Below are 19,662 nucleotides of genomic sequence, written 5' to 3' on the forward strand. Positions count from 1 at the left end.
CCAAGACCCATAGTGAATAGTGAATAGGGTACCCTAGGTAGTTAACTACCTCAGGACCCATAGTGAATAGGTAGTTAACTACGACCAGGACCCATAGTGAATAGTACCCTAGGTAGTTAACTACGACCCATAGGACCCATAGTGAATAGGTAGTTAACCGACCAGGACCCATAGTGAATAGGTAGTTAACACGACCAGGACCCATAGTGAATAGGAAGTACCCCTAGGTAGTTAACTATGACCAAGAATATAGTGAATAGGTAGTACCCTAGGTAGTTAACTACCTAGGTAGGTACCCTATTCACTATGGGTCCTGTTCGTAGTTAACTACCTAGGGTACCCTATTCACTATGGGTCCTGGTCGTAGTTAACTACCTAGGGAACCCTATTCACTATGGGTCCTGGTCGTAGTTAACTACCTAGGGTACCCTATTCACTATGGGTCCTGTTCGTAGTTAACTACCTAGGGTACCCTATTCACTATGGGTCCTGGTCGTAGTTAACTACCTAGGGTACCCTATTCACTATGGGTCCTGGTTGTAGTTAACTACCTAGGGTACCCTATTCACTATGGGTCCAGGTCGTAGTTAACTACCCAGGAATCCCTATTCACTATGGGTCCTGGTTGTAGTTAACTACCTAGGATCCCCATTCACTATGGGAAGTTAACTACCTATTCATTGTGGGTCCTGGTCGTAGTTAACTACCTAGGGTACCCTATTCACTATGGGTCCTGGTTGTAGTTAACTACCTATTCACTATGGGTCCTGGTTGTAGTTAACTACCTCGGGACTAGGGGTCATTGGGACACAGCCCTGGTAATTGTGGTTAAATGGATGAACAAGAGGGCTGTGGTGAACAGAAGAAAACATTTATTCGTAAAGAGCTAGATTGTGACATACAATAATTACTGTAACACAAATGAAGTTGGTTGTTACTTCAATAGAATGTTTTTAAAGCTAAATTGGCTAATAGACACACAGTAAAACAGTTTGATTGAGACACATAGTCAGTCATACGTATCAAATCTAATCAATAACACAAAGATCAATACAACATTCAAAATAGAGCTTTTGTAAATAAACTACTTAGTTTTTAACTGTGTAAATCAAGTTAATTAATGCCTTGGTAAATGTTTGAACAGTCTGACCAAAACAGACCTGGTCTTCAAGCCTGGTCTAGTCTAGTCTGGTGTCAGGGTGGTTCTAGTCTGGTGTCAGGGTGGTTCTAGTCTGGTGTCAGGGTGGTTCTAGTCTGGTGTCAGGGTGGTTCTAGTCTGGTGTCAGGGTGGTTCTAGTCTGGTGTCAGGGTGGTTCTAGTCTGGTGTCAGGGTGGTTCTAGTCTGACCAAAACAGACCTCGTCTTCTAGCCTGGTGTCAGGGTGGTTCTAGCCTGGTGTCAGGGTGGTTCTAGTCTGACCAAAACAGACCTGGTCTTCAAGCCTGGTGTCAGGGTGGTTCTAGTCTGACCAAAACAGACCTAGTCTTCTAGCCTGGTGTCAGGGTGGTTCTAGTCTGACCAAAACAGACCTAGTCTTCAAGCCTGGTGTCAGGGTGGTGCTAGTCTGGTGTCAGGGTGGTTCTAGTCTGACCAAAACAGACCTAGTCTTCTAGCCTGGTGTCAGGGTGGTTCTAGTCTGACAAAAAAAGGACCTAGTCTTCTAGCCTGGTGTCAGGGTGGTTCTAGTCTGGTGTCAGGGTGGTTCTAGTCTGACCAAAACAGACCTAGTCTTCTAGCCTGGTGTCAGGGTGGTTCTAGTCTGACCAATACAGACCTGGTCTTCTAGCCTGGTGTCAGGGTGGTTCTAGTCTGGTGTCAGGGTGGTTCTAGTCTGACCAAAACAGACCTAGTCTTCTAGCCTGGTGTCAGGGTGGTTCTAGCCTGGTGTCAGGGTGGTTCTAGCCTGGTGTCAGGGTGGTTCTAGCCTGGTGTCAGGGTGGTTCTAGTCTGACCAAAACAGACCTAGTCTTCTAGCCTGGTGTCAGGGTGGTTCTAGTCTGACCAAAACAGACCTGGTGTCAAGGTGGTTCTAGTCTGACTAAAACAGACCTAGTCTTCTAGCCTGGTGTCAGGGTGGTTCTAGCCTGGTGTCAGGGTGGTTCTAGCCTGGTGTCAGGGTGGTTCTAGCCTGGTGTCAGGGTGGTTCTAGCCTGGTGTCAGGGTGGTTCTAGTCTGACCAAAACAGACCTAGTCTTCTAGCCTGGTGTCAGGGTGGTTCTAGTCTGACCAAAACAGACCTGGTCTTCAAGCCTGGTGTCAGGGTGGTTCTAGTCTGACCAAAACAGACCTAGTCTTCTAGCCTGGTGTCAGGGTGGTTCTAGTCTGACCAAAACAGACCTAGTCTTCTAGCCTGGTGTCAGGGTGATTCTAGTCTGACCAAAACAGACCTAGTCTTCTAGCCTGGTGTCAGGGTGGTTCTCGTCTGACCAAAACAGACCTCGTCTTCTAGCCTGGTGTCAGGGTGGTTCTCGTCTGACCAAAACAGACCTCGTCTTCTACCCTGGTGTCAGGGTGGTTCTAGTCTGACCAAAACAGACCTAGTCTTCTAGTCTGGTGTCAGGGTGGTTCTAGTCTGACCAAAACAGACCTAGTCTTCTCGCCTGGTGTCAGGGTGGTTCTAGCCTGACCAAAACAGACCTAGTCTTCTAGCCTGGTGTCAGGGTGGTTCTAGCCTGACCAAAACAGACCTAGTCTTCTAGCCTGGTGTCAGGGTGGTTCTAGTCTGACCAAAACAGACCTAGTCTTCTAGCCTGGTGTCAGGGTGGTTCTCGTCTGACCAAAACAGACCTAGTCTTCCAGCCTGGTGTCAGGGTGGTTCTAGTCTGACCAAAACAGACATAGTCTTCCAGCCTGGTGTCAGGGTGGTTCTCGTCTGACCAAAACAGACCTCGTCTTCTACCCTGGTGTCAGGGTGGTTCTAGCCTGGTGTCAGGGTGGTTCTAGCCTGACCAAAACAGACCTAGTCTTCTAGCCTGGTGTCAGGGTGGTTCTAGTCTGACCAAAACAGACATAGTCTTCCAGCCTGGTGTCAGGGTGGTTCTAGCCTGGTGTCAGGGTGGTTCTAGTCTGACCAAAACAGACATAGTCTTACAGCCTGGTGTCAGGGTGGTTCTAGTCTGACCAAAACAGACCTGGTGTCAGGGTGGTTCTAGTCTGACCAAAACAGACCTGGTCTTCAAGCCTGGTGTCAGGGTGGTTCTCGTCTGACCAAAACAGACCTCGTCTTCTACCCTGGTGTCAGGGTGGTTCTACTCTCCTGCCAACTCTTCATGCATGTTTGGCTTGACAATGAACAATGGAGTTAGCAAGAGCAGAAACAGATCTGGGACCAGGCTACTAAAACAGATCTGGGACCAGGCTACTAAAACAGGCTACTAAAACAGATCTGGGACCAGGCTACTAAAACAGATCAGGGACCAGGCTACTAAAACAGATCTGGGACCAGGCTACTAAAACAGATCTGGGACCAGGCTACTAAAACAGATCTGGGACCAGGCTACTAAAACAGATCTGGGACCAGGCTACTAAATCAGGCTACTAAAACAGATCTGGGACCAGGCTACTAAAACAGATCTGGGACCAGGCTACTAAAACAGATCTGGGACCAGGCTACTGAAACAGATCTGGGACCAGGCTACTAAAACAGATCAGGGACCAGGCTACTAAAACAGATCTGGGACCAGGCTACTAAAACAGATCTGGGACCAGGCTACTAAAACAGACCTGGGACCAGGCTACTAAACAGATCTGGGACCAGGCTACTAAAACAGGTCTGGGACCAGGCTACTAAACAGATCAGGGACCAGGCTACTAAAACAGATCTGGGACCAGGCTACTAAAACAGATCTGGGACCAGGCTACTAAAACAGATCTGGGACCAGGCTACTAAAACAGATCTGGGACCAGGCTACTAAAACAGATCTGGGACCAGGCTACTAAAACAGATCTGGGACCAGGCTACTAAAACAGATCAGGGACCAGGCTACTAAAAACAGATCTGGGACCAGGCTACTAAAACAGATCTGGGACCAGGCTACTAAAACAGATCAGGGACCAGGCTACTAAAAACAGATCTGGGACCAGGCTACTAAAACAGATCTGGGACCAGGCTACTAAAACAGATCTGGGACCAGGCTACTAAACAGATCAGGGACCAGGCTACTAAAAACAGATCTGGGACCAGGTAACTAAAACAGATCGGGGACCAGGCTACTGAAACAGATCTGGGACCAGGCTACTAAAACAGATCTGGGACCAGGCTACTAAACAGATCAGGGACCAGGTTACTAAAACAGATCTGGGACCAGGCTACTAAAACAGATCTGGGACCAGGTTACTAAAACAGATCTGGGACCAGGTTACTAAAACAGATCTGGGACCAGGTTACTAAAACAGATCTGGGACCAGGTTACTAAAACAGATCTGGGACCAGGCTACTAAAACAGATCTGGGACCAGGCTACTAAAACAGATCTGGGACCAGGCTACTAAAACAGATCTGGGACCAGGCTACTAAAACAGATCTGCGACCAGGCTACTAAAACAGATCTGGGACCAGGCTACTAAAACAGATCTGGGACCAGGCTACTAAAACAGATCTGCGACCAGGCTACTAAACAGATCAGGGACCAGGCTACTAAAAACAGATCTGGGACCAGGCTACTGAAACAGATCAGGGACCAGGCTACTAAAAACAGATCTGGGACCAGGCTACTAAACAGATCTGGGACCAGGCTACTAAAACAGATCTGGGACCAGGCTACTGAAACAGATCTGGGACCAGGCTACTAAAACAGATCTGGGACCAGGTTACTAAAACAGATCTGGGACCAGGCTACTAAAACAGATTTGGGACCAGGCTACTAAAACAGATCTGGGACCAGGCTACTGAAACAGATCTGGGACCAGGCTACTAAAAACAGATCTGGGACCAGGCTACTAAAAACAGATCTGGGACCAGGCTACTAAAACAGATCTGGGACCAGGCTACTAAAACAGATCTGGGACCAGGCTACTAAAACAGATCTGGGACCAGGCTACTAAAACAGATCTGGGACCAGGCTACTAAAACAGATCTGGGACCAGGCTACTAAAACAGATCTGGGACCAGGCTACTAAAACAGATCTGGGACCAGGCTACTAAAACAGATCTGGGACCAGGCTACTAAACAGATCAGGGACCAGGCTACTAAAAACAGATCTGGGACCAGGCTACTGAAACAGATCTGGGACCAGGCTACTGAAACAGATCTGGGACCAGGTTACTAAAACAGATCTGGGACCAGGCTACTAAAACAGATTTGGGACCAGGCTACTAAAACAGATCTGGGACCAGGCTACTAAAACAGATCTGGGACCAGGCTACTAAACAGATCAGGGACCAGGCTACTAAACAGATCTGGGACCAGGCTACTAAACAGATCAGGGACCAGGCTACTAAACAGATCTGCGACCAGGCTACTAAAACAGATCTGGGACCAGGCTACTAAACAGATCTGGGACCAGGCTACTAAATCAGACCTGGGACCAGGCTACTAAAACAGATCTGGGACCAGGCTACTAAAACAGATCTGGGACCAGGCTACTAAAACAGATCTGGGACCAGGCTACTAAAACAGATCTGGGACCAGGCTATTAAAACAGATCTGGGACCAGGCTATTAAAACAGATCTGGGACCAGGCTATTAAAACAGATCTGGGACCAGGCTACTTGTCTTCCCTAAGACCAATACAAAAAGGACACTAAGAATAGAAGTCCATGCCGTTCTTCTCGCTCTCATCTGAGGAGGGGTTCTGGTGCTGGTCCGAGTCAGACTCGAACATAGGGCTGTGGTGGAGGCCGGGCCGGCCGCCGCTCTGGGGAGAGGAGATGCAGGGAGGAGGGCCAGAGCTGTCAGGGTGCGGACGGGGGTAGCACACCTCATCCTGGGGGTGGGAGAGCCAGCTGGGGGAGGGTCCATCGCTCAGACCCCTGCCATGGTGCACTCTGGCTGGGCTGAGGGAGGTGAGAGATGGGCTGGAGTCCTGGAGGGTCTCTCTAATTCTTTGGTTCTCTCTGGTCGCTGCCACCCACACCACCTCCAACTCACCTTCCACCTCTCTGGAGGAGAGAGAGAGAATTAATTGAATTGAGAGCGAGAGCGAGAGAAGAAGAGGAAGAGAGAGAGCGTGAGAATGAACATTTTATCTATTGTGTTATTGACAGTTGAGAGACAGATACGAACAGTCACACCAATGTGATCACACAAAATAATGTTCCCATTGGTGAAAAATCATTATCACAGAAAACAGACAAAACCTGCATATTCAAACCTTCGATTCAGACACTAAGATGATTCAGACACTAAGATGATTCAGACACTAAGACGATTCAGACACTAAGACGATTCAGGCACTAAGATTCAGACACTAACGATTCCAGGCACTAAGGCGATTCAGACACGATTCAGACACTAAGACGATTCAGACACTAAAGACGATTCAGGCACTAAGACGATTCAGACACTAAGACGATTCAGGCACTAAAATGATTCAGGCACTAAGGCGATTCAGACACTAAGACGATTCAGGCACTAAGACGATTCAGGCACTAAGACGATTCAGACACTAAGGCGATTCAGACACTAAGGCGATTCAGGCACTAAGGCGATTCAGACACTAAGACGATTCAGGCACTAAGACGATTCAGACACTAAGATGATTCAGGCACTAAGGCGATTCAGACACGAAGGCGATTCAGACACAAAGTGCAAAATATCACAGAATCTCAGTGGCAATACTGATGAGTGAGTCAACACACCCTAAAGTACATTATATTAGTGGACCCAGTAACCAGGCCTTACGTCTCAGCACCAAAGTGGGCCCAGGAACCAGAACCACAGGGAGAGAAAGGGAGAAGAGAGAGGAAAGGGAGGAGAGAAATGGAGAGAAGGGAAGAGGGAGAGGAGGGATAGCGTGGGGAAGAGGAAAGGGAGAGAGATGGAGAGAAGAGAGAGGGAGAGGAGAGAGGGAGAGAGAAGGAGGAGGAGAGAGAGGGAGAGAAAAAGAGAGAGGAGAGAGAGAGGGAGAGAAGAAGGGAGAGGAGAGGGAGAGAGGGAGAGTGAGGGAGAGGAGAGGGAGAGTGAGTGAGGGAGAGAGAAGGAGAGAAAAAGAGAGAGAAGAGAGAGGGAGAGAAGAAGGGAGAGGAGAGAGAGAGGAGAGGAGAGCGAGAGAGAGAGAGAGAGGAAGAGTGAGGAGAGAGAGGGAGAGGAGAGCGAGAGAGAGGGAGAGGGAGAGTGAGAGGGAGAGAGGGAGAGAGGAGAGAGAGGGAGAGAGAGGGAGAGGGAGGGAGGAGAGGGAGAGAGAGGGAGAGGAGAATAAGGGAGGAGAGAAGAAGGGAGAGGAGAGAGAGGGAGAGAGAAGGAGAGGAGAGAGAGGGGAGAGAGAAAAAGAGAGAGGAGAGAGAGGGAGAGAAGAAGGAGAGAGGAGAGAAGGAGAGAGGGAGAGCTGAGGGAGAGGAGAGGGAGAAGAAGATTGGAGGGAGAGAAGAAGGAGAGAAAAGAGAGAGAAGAGAGAGGGAGAGAAGAAGGGAGAGGAGAGAGAGGGAGAGGAGAGCGATTTCCTTAGAGGAAGAGTGAGGGAGAGAGAGGGAAGAGGGAGGGAGAGAGAGAGAGGGAGAGAGGGAGAGGAGAGGAGAGAGAGGGAGAGGGGAGAGAGGGGAAGAGAGGAGAGGAGAGGAGAAAAGAGAGAGGAGAGAGAGGAGAAAGAAGGGAGAGGAGAGGGAGAGAGAGGGAGAGGAGAGAGAGGAGAGGGAGAGTGACTGATAGGGAAGAGAAGGAGAGAAAAAAGAGAAGAAGGGAGAGGAGACTAGGGAGAGGAGAAGAGGGAGAGGAGAGAGGAAGAGAGGATAGAAGGAGAAGAGGGAGAGGAGAGAGAAGAGAGAGGAGAGGGAGAGTGAGGAGAGAGAGGGAAGAGGGAGAGAAGAGGAGAGGAGGGTCAGATAGGAGAGAATAGGGATAGGAAGAAGGGAGAGGAGAGAGAGGGAGAGAAGAAGGAGAGCAGAGAATAAGGGATAGGAGAATAGGAGAGCAGAGAGGAGAGGAGAATAGGGATAGAGAACTAGGAGAGGAATAGAGGTGCATTTCCCCTTGGTCAATAGGGATAGAGAACAAGGGAAGGAGAGAGAGGCAGAGAAGAAGGGAGAATAGAGTGGACTACATAGGGAATAGGGAGCATTTAAGGGATAGCAGTGCACTCTAGGAGAAAGGGTAATTTGCCCTTGGTCAATAGCAGTGCACTACATATGGAATAGGGTGCATTTCTCCTTGGTCAATAGTAGTGCACTACAAATAGGGAATAGGGTGCATTTCCCCTTGGTCAATAGTAGTGCACTACATAGGGAATAGGGTGCATTTCCCCTTGGTCAATAGTAGTGCACTACATAGGGAATAGGGTGCATTTCCCCTTGGTCAATAGTAGTGCACTACATAGGAATAGGGTGCATTCCCCTTGGTCAATAGTAGTGCACTACATAGGGAATAGGGTGCATTTCCCTTGGTCAATAGTAGTGCACTACATAGGGAATAGGTGCATTTCCCCTTGGTCAATAGTAGTGCACTACATAGGGAATAGGTGCATTTCCCCTTGGTCAATAGTAGTGCACTACATAGGGAATAGGGTGCATTTCCTTGGTCCTTGGTCAATAGTCATTTCCCTTGGTCAATAGTAGTGCACTACATAGGGAATAGGGTGCAATTAGGAATAGTCTTGGTCAATGAGTCTTGGTCAATAGTAGTGCACTACATAGGAATAGGGTGCATTTCCTGGTCAATAGTAGTGCACTACATAGGAATAGGTGCATTTCCCTTGGTCAATAGTAGTGCACTACATAGGGAATAGGGTGCATTTCCCCTTGGTCAATAGTAGTGCACTACATAGGGAATAGGGTGCATTTCCCCTTGGTCAATAGTAGTGCACTACATAGGGAATAGGTGCATTTCCCCTTGGTCAATAGTAGTGCACTACATAGGGAATAGGGTGCATTTCCCCTTGGTCAATAGTAGTGCACTACATAGGAATAGGGTGCATTTCCTTGGTCCTTCATCTGACAAAAACCAATGAAGGACCACAAATAGTGTGTTCTTGTTGCACAACCAGGAGAATCTCCATTTCTGGTCCACTGATCCAGGATGTGTGCATTTCCTCCCTTGGTCATCTCCTGATCATAGGGAATAGGGTGCATTTCCTTCTTGAATTCCTTCCTTCCTTCCTTCCTTCCTTCCTTCCTTCCTTCCTTCCCTCCATCCTTCCTTCCTTCCTTCCTTCCTTCCTTCCTTCCTTCCTTCCTTCCTCTCCTTCCTCTCCTTCCTTCCTTCCTTCCTTCCTTCCTTCCTTCCTTCCTTCCTTCCTTCCTTCCTTCCTTCCTTCCTTCCTTCCTTCCTTCCTTCCTTCCTTTCCCTCCTCCTGTCCTCCATTCTCCTCCTCCTTTCCTCCTCTCCTCATCCTTTCCTCCCTCCCCTTCCTTCCTCCTCTCCTTCCTTCCTTCCTTCCTTCCTTCCTTCCTTCCTTCCTTCCTTCCTTCCTTCCTTCCTTCCTTCCTCCATCTTCACTTCCTTTTCCCCTTCCCCCTTCCTTTCCATCCACACTCCTTTCCTCCTCTCCCTCATCCTTTCCTCCTCTCCCTCATCCTTTCCTCCTCTCCCTCATCCTTTCCTCTCTCCCTCATCCTTTCCTCCTCTCCCTCATCCTGGGGTGAAACTCCAGGCTTTTTGAGAGTGGACTGAGCTGCTGAAAACGAGGCTGAAAAACCCCTATACCCTTGCTGCTGTTGGTGTAACCCATGGGGATTGGTCCCCTTTCGCTGGAGGAGGAGTAGGAAGGCCTATTGATCCAGTCTGGCTGTGAGGGAGGAATAGGAAGGCCTATTGATCCAGTCTGGCTGTGAGGGAGGAATAGGAAGGCCTATTGATCCAGTCTGGCTGTGAGGGAGGAATAGGAAGGCATATTGATCCAGTCTGGCTGTGAGGGAGGAATAGGAAGGCCTATTGATCCAGTCTGGCTGTGAGGGAGGAATAGGAAGGCCTATTGATCCAGTCTGGCTGTGAGGGAGGAATAGGAAGGCCTATTGATCCAGTCTGGCTGTGAGGGAGGAATAGGAAGGCCTATTGATCCAGTCTGGCTGTGAGGGAGGAATAGGAAGGCATATTGATCCAGTCTGGCTGTGAGGGAGGAATAGGAAGGCCTATTGATCCAGTCTGGCTGTGAGGAGGAGTAGGAAAGCATATTGATCCAGTTTGGCTGTGAGGGAGGAATAGGAAGGCCTATTGATCCAGTCTGGCTGATCCAGTCTGGCTGTGAGGAGGAATAGGAAGGCCTATTGATCCAGTCTGGCTGTGAGGGAGGAATAGGAAGGCATATTGATCCAGTCTGGCTGTGAGGGAGGAATAGGAAGGCCTATTGATACAGTCTGGCTGTGAGGGAGGAATAGGAAGGCCTATTGATAAGATACAGTCTGGCTGTGAGGGAGGAATAGGAAAGCATATTGATAAGACAGCAGCATGACATCCATCACATTAGCTAATTACCCATGTCACCCACCCTGTCCTGTGGTCTGGTGATGTGACCTGGTCTCTGTAGCCTCACACACACACACACACACAGACTAGTGCTGTCGTCAGTAGTTAAATACCTGTGGTCCTGTGACATGACCTGGTCTCTGTAGCCTCACACACACACACACACACACACACACACACACACACACACACACAGTCACACAGACTAGTGCTGTCGTCACTAGTTAACTACCTGTGGTCCTGTGACATGACCTGGTCTCTGTCTCTGTCACACACTTAAGAGTGACTCATCGTTCCTAATCACCCGCGGCAACACAGAACGTCACTGAGAAAGAGCCTTTATCGTCATCTTCATCAGCTTAGGGGGAGAGAGGAGGGGACAGGGGAGAGAGGAGGGGACAGGGGATGGGAGAGGGGGACGAGGGGGACGAGGGATGGGAGAGGGGGACAGGGGAGTGGAAAGAGGGACAGGGAGTGGAAAGAGGGACAGTCTGGAGAGAGGGAGTGGAAAGAGGACAGGGAAGTGAGAGAGGGAGTGGAAAGAGGGACAGGGGAGTGGAAAGAGGGACAGGGGAGTGGAAAGAGGGACAGGGGAGTGGAAAGGGGGACAGGGGGTGGAAAGAGGGACAGGGGAGTGGAAAGAGGGACAGGGGGATGGAAAAGGACAGGGGAGTGGAAAGAGGGACAGGGGAGTGGAGAGAGGAGGGATGGAAAAGGGACAGGGGAGTGGAGAGAGGGACAGGGGAGTGGAAGAGGGAGTGGAGGGACAGGGAAGTGGAAAGAGGGCCAGGGGAGTGGAAAGAGGGACAGGGAGGAAAGAGGGACAGGGGATGGATCCAGGGAGTGGAAAGAGGGACAGGGATGGGGCTGTGGAAAGAGGGACAGGGAGGGAAAGAGGGACAGGGAGTGGAGAGAGGGAGTGGAAAGAGGGACAGGGGAGTGGAGAGAGGGAGTGGAAAGAGGGACAGGGGAGTGAAAGAGGGACAGGGGAGTGGAGAGAGGGACAGGGAGTGGAAAGGGGGACAGGGGGTGGAAAGAGGGACAGGGAGTGGAAAGAGGGACAGGGGAGTGGAGAGAGGGACAGGGAGTGGAAAGAGGGACATTGGAGTGGAAAGAGGGACAGGGAGTGGAGTGGAAAGAGGGACAGGGGAGTGGAAAGAGGGACAGGGGGAGTGGAAAGAGGGACAGGGAGTGGAGAGAGGGACAGGGGGATGGAAAGGACAGGGAGGAGAGAGGGAGTGGAAAGAGGGACAGGGGAGTGGAAAGAGGGACAGGGAAGTGGAAAGAGGACAGGGATGGAAAGAGGGACAGGGGAGTGGAGAGAGGGACAGGGGAGTGGAAAGAGGGAGTGGAAAGAGGGACAGGGGAGTGGAAAGATGGACAGGGGAGTGGAGAGAGGGAGTGGAGAGAGGGACAGGGGAGTGGAAAGAGGGACAGGGAGTGGAAAGAGGGACAGGGGAGTGGAAAGAGGGACAGTGAAGTGGAAAGAGGGACAGGGAAGTGGAAAGAGGGACAGGGAAGTGGAAAGAGGGCCAGGGGAGTGGAGAGAGGACAGGGAGTGGAAAGAGGGACAGGGAATGGAAAGAGGGACAGGGGACCAGGGGAGTGGAGAGAGGGACAGGGAGTGGAAAGAGGGACAGGGAAGTGGAAAGAGGACAGGAAAGAGGGACAGGGGAGTGGAGAGAGGGAGTGGAAAGAGGGACAGGGGAGTGGAGAGAGGGATAGGGAGTGGAAACAGGGAGTGGAAAGAGGGACAGGGAGTGGAGAAAGGGAGTGGAAAGAGGGACAGGGGAGTGGAAAGAGGGACAGGGAATGGAAAGAGGGACAGGGGAGTGGATAGGGGAGTGGAGAGAGGGACAGGGGAGTGGAGAGAGGGACAGGGGAGTGGAAAGAGGGACAGGGGAATGGAAAGAGGGACAGGGGAGTGGAGAGAGGGAGTGGAGAGAGGGACAGGGGAGTGGAAAGAGGGACAGGGGAATGGAAAGAGGGACAGGGGAGTGGAGAGGGAGGGAGTGGAGAGAGGGACAGGGAGTGGAAAGAGGGAGTGGAAAGAGGGACAGGGGAGTGGGAGAGGGAGTGGAAAGAGGGACAGGGGAGTGGAGAGAGGGACAGGGAGTGGGAGGGAGTGGAAAGAGGGACAGGGGAGTGGAGAGAGGGAGTGGAAAAGAGGGACAGGGGAGTGGAGAGAGGGACAGGGGAGTGGAAAGAGGGACAGGGGAGTGGAGTGGAAAGAGGGACAGGGGAGTGGAAGAGGGACAGGGAGTGGGAGAGGGACAGGGAGTGGAAAGAGGGACAGGGGAGTGGGAGAGAGGGACAGGGGAGTGGAGAGAGGGACAGGGGATGGAAAAGGGACAGGGGAGTGGAAAGAGGGACAGGGAAGTGGAAAGAAAGGGAACAGGGGAGTGGAAAGAGGGACAGGAAGTGGAGAGAGGGACAAGGGAGTGGAAAGAGGACAGGGGGATGGGAGAGAGGGACAGGGGAGTGGAAAGAGGGACAGGGAGTGGAGAGAGGGACAGGGGAGTGGAGAGAGGGACAGGGATGGGAGAAGAGGGACAGGGGAGTGGAAAGAGGGAAAGAGGGGGAGTGGAAAGAGGGACAGGGAGTGGAGAGGAGTGGAAAGAGGGACAGGGGAGTGGAAAGAGGGACAGGGAGTGGAAAGAGGGACAGGGGAGTGGAAAGAGGGACAGGGGACAGTGGAGTGGAAAGAGGGACAAGAAGAGGGAAAGAGGGACAGGAAGTTGAGAGGGACAGGGAGTGAAAAGAGGGACAGGGGGTGGGAGAGGGGACAGGGGAGTGGAAAGAGGGACAGGGAGTGGAAAGATGGAGTGGAAAGAGGACAGGGAGTGGAGGGGACAGGGGAGTGGAAAGAGGGAGTGGAAAGAGGGACAAGGGAGTGGAGAGGGACAGGGGAGTGAAAAGAGGGACAGGGGATGGGAGAGGGGGACAGGGGAGTGGAAAGAGGGACAGGGAGTGGAAAGGAGGAGAGGGTGGAAAGAGGGACAGGGGAGTGGAAAGAGGGACAGGGAGTGGAAAGAGGGACAGGGGAGTGGAAAGGCGAGTGGAAAGAGGACAGGGGAGTGGAAAGAGGGACAGGGAGTGGAGAGAGGGACAGGGGAGTGGAAAGAGGGACAGGGGAGGGAGAGAGGGACAGGGGAGTGGAGAGAGGGACAGGGGAGTGGAAAGAGGGACAGGGGATGGAAAAGGGACAGGGGAGTGGAAAGAGGGACAGGGAAGTGGAGAGAGGGAGTGGAAAGAGGAACAGGGGAGTGGAAAGAGGGACAGGGAAGTGGAGAGAGGGACAGGGGAGTGGAAAGAGGGACAGGGGAGGGGAGAGAGGGACAGGGGAGTGGAAAGAGGGACAGGGGAGTGGAGAGAGGGACAGGGGAGTGGAGAGAGGGACAGGGGATGGGAGAAAGGGACAGGGGAGTGGAAAGAGGGAGTGGAAAGAGGGACAGGGGAGTGGAAAGAGGGACAGGGGAGTGGAAAGAGGAGTGGAAAGAGGGACAGGGGAGTGGAAAGAGGGACAGGGGATGGAGAGAGGGAGTGGAAAGAGGGACAGGGGAGTGGGAGGGACAGGGGAGTGGAGAGAGGGAGTGGAAAGAGGGACAGGGGAGTGGAAAGAGGGACAGGGGAGTGGAGAGAGGGACAGGGAGTGGAAAGGGGACAGGGGGTGGAAAGAGGGACAGGGAGTGGAAAGAGGGACAGGGGAGTGGAGAGAGGGACAGGGGAGTGGAAAGAGGGACAGGGGAGTGGAAAGAGGGACAGGGGAGTGGAAAGAGGGACAGGGGAGTGGAAGAGGGACAGGGGAGTGGAAAGAGGGACAGGGGGATGGAAAGGGGACAGGGAGTGGAGAGAGGGAGTGGAAAGAGGGACAGGGGAGTGGAAAGAGGGACAGGGAAGTGGAAAGAGGGACAGGGGAGTGGAGAGAGGGACAGGGGAGTGGAGAGAGGGACAGGGGAGTGGAAAGAGGGACAGGGATGGGAGAGAGGGAGTGGAAAGAGGGACAGGGGAGTGGGAGAGAGGGAGTGGAGAGGAGAGGGAGTGGAAAGAGGGACAGGGGAGTGGAAAGAGGGACAGGGGAGTGGAAAGAGGGACAGTGAAGTGGAAGAGGGACAGGGAAGTGGAAAGAGGGACAGGGAAGTGGAAAGAGGGCCAGGGGAGTGGAGAGAGGGACAGGGGAGTGGAAAGAGGGACAGGGGAATGGAAAGAGGGACAGGGGAGTGGAGAGAGGGAGTGGAGAGAGGGACAGGGGAGTGGAAAGAGGGACAGGGAAGTGGAAAGAGGGAGTGGAAAGAGGGACAGGGGAGTGGAGAGAGGGAGTGGAAAGAGGGACAGGGGAGTGGAGAGAGGGACAGGGGAGTGGAGAGGGAGTGGAAAGAGGACAGGGGAGTGGAGAGAGGGAGTGGAAAGAGGACAGGGAGTGGAAAGAGGACAGGGGAATGGAAAGAGGGGGGAGTGGATAGAGGGAGGGAGAGAGGGACAGGGGAGTGGAGAGAGGGACAGGGAGTGGAAAGAGGGACAGGGAATGGAAAGAGGGACAGGGAGTGGAGAGAGGGAGTGGAGAGAGGGACAGGGGAGTGGAAAGAGGGACAGGGGAATGGAAAGAGGGACAGGGAGTGGAGAGATCAGTGGAGAGAGGGACAGGGAGTGGAAAGAGGGAGTGGAAAGAGGGACAGGGGAGTGGAGAGAGGGAGTGGAAAGAGGGACAGGGGAGTGGAGAGAGGGACAGGGGAGTGGAAAGAGGGGAGTGGAAAGAGGGACAGGGGAGTGGAGAGAGGGAGTGGAAAGAGGGACAGGGAGTGGAGAGAGGGACAGGGGAGTGGAAAGAGGGACAGGGGGAGTGGAGTGGAAAGAGGACAGGGAGTGGAGAGGGACAGGGGAGTGGAGAGAGGGACAGGGGGTGGAGAGAGGGACAGGGGAGTGGAAAGAGGGACAGGGGATGGAAAAGGGACAGGGAGTGGAAAGAGGGACAGGGAAGTGGAGAGAGGGAGTGGAAAGAGGAACAGGGGAGTGGAAAGAGGGACAGGGAAGTGGAGAGAGGGTCAAGGGAGTGGAAAGAGGGACAGGGGGATGGGAGAGAGGGACAGGGGAGTGGAAAGAGGGACAGGGGAGTGGAGAGAGGGACAGGGGAGTGGAGAGAGGGACAGGGGAGTGGAAAGAGGGACAGGGGAGTGGAAAGAGGACAGGGAGTGGAAAGAGGAGTGGAAAGAGGACAGGGAGTGGAAAGAGGGACAGGGGAGTGGAAAGAGGGACAGGGAGTGGAAAGAGGGACATGGGAGTGGAAAGAGGGACAGGGGATGGGAGAGGGGGACAGTGGAGTGGAAAGAGGGACAGAAGAGTGAAAGAGGGACAGGGGAGTTGAGAGGGGACAGGGGAGTGGAAAAGAGGGATAGGGGATGGGAGAGGGACAGGGGAGTGGAAAGAGGGACATGGGAGTGGAGAGAGGGACAGGGGAGTGGAAGAGGGACAGGGGAGTGGAAAGAGGGACAGGGGAGTGGAGGCGAGTGGAAAGAGTGGACAGGGGAGTGGAGAGAGGGACAGGGGAGTTGAGAGAGGGACAGGGGAGTGGGAGAGAGGGACAGGGGAGTGGAAAGAGGGACAGGGAGTGGAAAGAGGGACAGGGGAGGAGAGAGTGGAGAGGGGACAGTGGAAAGAGGGATGGAAAGAGGGACAGAGGGAGTGGAGAGAGGGACAGGGAAGTGGAAAGAGGGAGTGGAAAGAGGGACAGGGGAGTGGAGAGAGGGAGTGGACAGAGGGACAGGGGAGTGGAAAGAGGGACAAGGGAGTGGAAAGAGGGACAGGGAGTGGAGAGAGGGAGGGAAAGAGGGACAGGGAGTGGAAAGAGGGACAGGGAGTGGAAAGAGGGACAGGGGAGGGAAAGGCGAGTGGAAAGAGGGACAGGGGAGTGGGAGAAAGGGACAGGGGAGTGGAAAGGGACAGGGGAGTGGAAAGAGGGACAGGGGAGTGGAAAGAGGGACAGGGGATGGAAAAGGGACAGAGGAGTGGAAAGAGGGACAGGGGAGTGGAGAGAGGGACATGGGGAGTGGAAAGAGGGACAGGGAAGTGAGAGGGTCAAGGGAGGGAAAGAGGGACAGGGGATGGGGAGAGAGGGACAGTGGAGTGGAAAGAGGGACAGGGGAGTGCAGAGAGAGACAGGGGAGTGGAAGAGGGACAGGGAGTGGAAAGAGGGAAGGGGTGGTGAGTTGGGACAGGGGAGTGGAGTGGAAAGAGGGACAGGGGAGTGGAAAGAGGGACAGTGGAAAGAGGGACAGGAAAGATGTGGAAAGAGGACAGGGGATGGGAGAGGGGGACAGTGGAAAGAGGGACAGAAGAGGTGAAAGAGGGACAGGGAGTTGAGAGGGGACAGGGGAGTGAAAAGAGGGATAGGGGATGGGAGAGAGGGACAGTGGAGAGAGGGACAGGGGAGTGGAGTGTTGGAAAGAGGGACAGAGGTGAGTGGACAGGGGACAGGGAGTGGAAAGAGGGACAGGGGATACTACTGGGGCAGGAGTGGAAAGACGGACCAATCACTGTATTCGATATTCACCATCTGCATGTTGGAAGGAACCCTTTCCAGTTGCCATGGGAATCTGAGCTGCTGTGGGCTTCCTGGGAAGCACCACTGGAAAGAGGTTGGGGAGAGGGACTGTTCACCACTGGGATGTGAGAGGGACAGGGGATGTGGAAGAGGGACAGGGGAGTGGAAAGAGGTGTGGGTGTGTGTGAGTGAAAGTGGGACAGGGATGGGAAAACACAGGGAGTGTAAAAGAGTCCAGAGTGGAAAGAGGGACAGCACCACTGTCTGGTTGGGACAGGGGTACAGCACCACTAGGGGTTGGGGTTGAAAAGAGGGACAGGGATGGGAGAGGGGACAGGGGAGTGGTACAGCACCACTGGAGTGGAAAGATGTTGGGAGGGACAGCACCACTGTGTTGAGGGGACAGCACCACTGAAAGAGGTTAAGGGTTGGTACAGGGGACAGGGAGGAAAAGAGGGACAGGGGATGGGAAGGGGGACAGCACCACTGTCTGGGGACAGGGGAGGAAAGATGGAGTGGCACCAGGGAGTGGAGAGGGACAGGGGGAGTGGAAAGAGGGACAGGGGACTGGGGTTTGGGGACTGAACGGACCAATCACTGTATTCGATATTCACCATCTGCATGTTAGAAGGCACCTTTCCAGTTTGGGGTTGAGCTACAGCACCACTTCCTCTAATTCAAATTACAGAACTGGTGTTACAGGATGTCTGTCTGGTGGAATCAGTGTGCGTATGCACCACTGTCTGGTTGGGGTTGGTACAGCACCACTGTCTGGTGTGTGGGTTTGTGTACAGCACCAGTGTCTGTTGGGTTGAAACTGCACCACTGTCTGGTAAAACAGCACCACTGTGTGGTTGGTGTTGGTAACAGCACCATGTCTGGTCCATACAGGGTCTGTGTTGGGTACAGCACCACTGTCTGGTTGGGGTTGGTACAGCACCACTGTCTGGTTGGAGTTGGTACAGCACCACTGTCTGGTTGGGGTTGGTACAGCACCACTGTCTGGTTGGGGTTGGTACAGCACCACTGTCTGGTTGGGGTTGGTACAGCACCACTGTCTGGTTGGGGTTGGTACAGCACCACTGTCTGGTTGGGGTTGGTACAGCACCACTGTCTGGTTGGGGTTGGTACAGCACCACTGTCTGGTTGGGGTTGATACAGCACCACTGTCTGGTTGGCACCACTGGTTGATATAGCACAGGGAATGCTTGCAGAGATGAACTATCAGGTTAGAGACAGGAACACAGGACATGAATAGATCATCAGAGATGAACTATCAGGTTACAGACAGGAACACATGACAACACTACTGAGATGTTATCATGGAGAGAGAGAGACAGACAGACAGTCAGACAGACAGTCAGACAGACAGAATGTAGGAAATGGTTGGTGAGAGAGAGAGAGAGACAGACAGACAGACAGAGAGAGACAGTCAGACAGTCAGACAGTCAGTCAGACAGACAGAATGTGGGAAATGGTTGGTGAGAGAGAGAGACAGACAGACAGTCAGACAGTCAGACAGACAGACAGAATGTGGGAAATGGTTGGTGAGAGAGAGAGAGACAGACAGACAGTCAGACAGAGAGACAGACAGTCAGACAGAGAGACAGACAGTCAGACAGAGAGACAGACAGTCAGACAGAGAGACAGACAGACAGTCAGACAGACAGAATGTGGGAAATGGTTGGTGGGGCTCAAAACAAAAATCATGTCAAATAAGTTGTTGTTTTGTGATATCATTAAGAACGGTGTAACCAAATAATGGTAATTCTAACAATGTATACGTCCTAGTTATCAGATCTAAATGTTGGGGAACTTATACGATTAAATATGAAACTATTTGTGAGAAGATGAAATGTGATTTTAGCCTTCTAAATTATAATTATTTTTCATGTAAAGTTTTACCCAGTCGGTAACCACGCCCACGTGACATTATGCCAAAAGGAGGAACGCCCCTTTTCCCCCAGATTGTTTAAGCCTTTGTATCAGGTTAGTCCACTAGGGACTTTTCATTGTAGTCTAGTAAACTCGACCGAGGACCACCACGTGTGTACCTTTGAAGGATTCAGTCTAACGGTGGACGAGACGGGAAGAGCATTTCCTTCCACCACCATGTGGTCTGCCGTTTTTCCATTCTAAACAGACACTTCCAGAACAAAGGACATGGTGGGCAACCAGAGACTTATATATATAATATAGAATAATAATACTAATAATATATGCCATTTAGCTGACGCTTTTATCCAAAGCGACTTACAGTCATGTGTGCATACATTCTACGTATGGGTGGTCCCGGGAATCGAACCCACTACCCTGGCGTTACAAGCGCCATGCTCTACCAACTGAGCCACAGAAGGACCACTACTTTATGTCGAACTATTCGTCACAGACGGATCGGGCGATTTCAACAGAGAGAGTACAAAGACATTGCGTAAATATGTACATTGCATTTCTAAATCCAAATGAGCGGTTGTTAGGGTGATAACTATCCATATTTTACGATGAGCGTATTATTCAACTGTATGTACGATAGTTTAATTTCTTTGTCGCTCTTTCTTTTCCCAACCCTTTT

General features: G+C 52.3%; 1 long non-coding RNA gene across 2 annotated transcripts; it reads right to left on the reverse strand.

Annotated features, from left to right (window-relative positions):
• Window positions 1–855: 855 nt before the first annotated feature.
• On the reverse strand, window positions 856–3,258 carry LOC127923239 (uncharacterized). 2 transcript variants are annotated; one of them, XR_008113783.1, is made up of 6 exons: window positions 3,132–3,258; window positions 2,638–2,900; window positions 2,538–2,587; window positions 2,050–2,487; window positions 1,653–2,012; window positions 856–1,601 (listed from the first exon to the last, which is right to left on the reverse strand). It is a non-coding gene; the product is annotated as an uncharacterized LOC127923239 (long non-coding RNA). The 2 variants fall into 2 exon arrangements; XR_008113784.1 differs by having other exon boundaries at window positions 2,050–2,750.
• Window positions 3,259–19,662: the final 16,404 nt, after the last annotated feature.

Source organism: Oncorhynchus keta, unplaced genomic scaffold (assembly GCF_023373465.1).
Source record: "Oncorhynchus keta strain PuntledgeMale-10-30-2019 unplaced genomic scaffold, Oket_V2 Un_contig_28957_pilon_pilon, whole genome shotgun sequence".
NCBI lineage: Eukaryota > Metazoa > Chordata > Actinopteri > Salmoniformes > Salmonidae > Oncorhynchus > Oncorhynchus keta.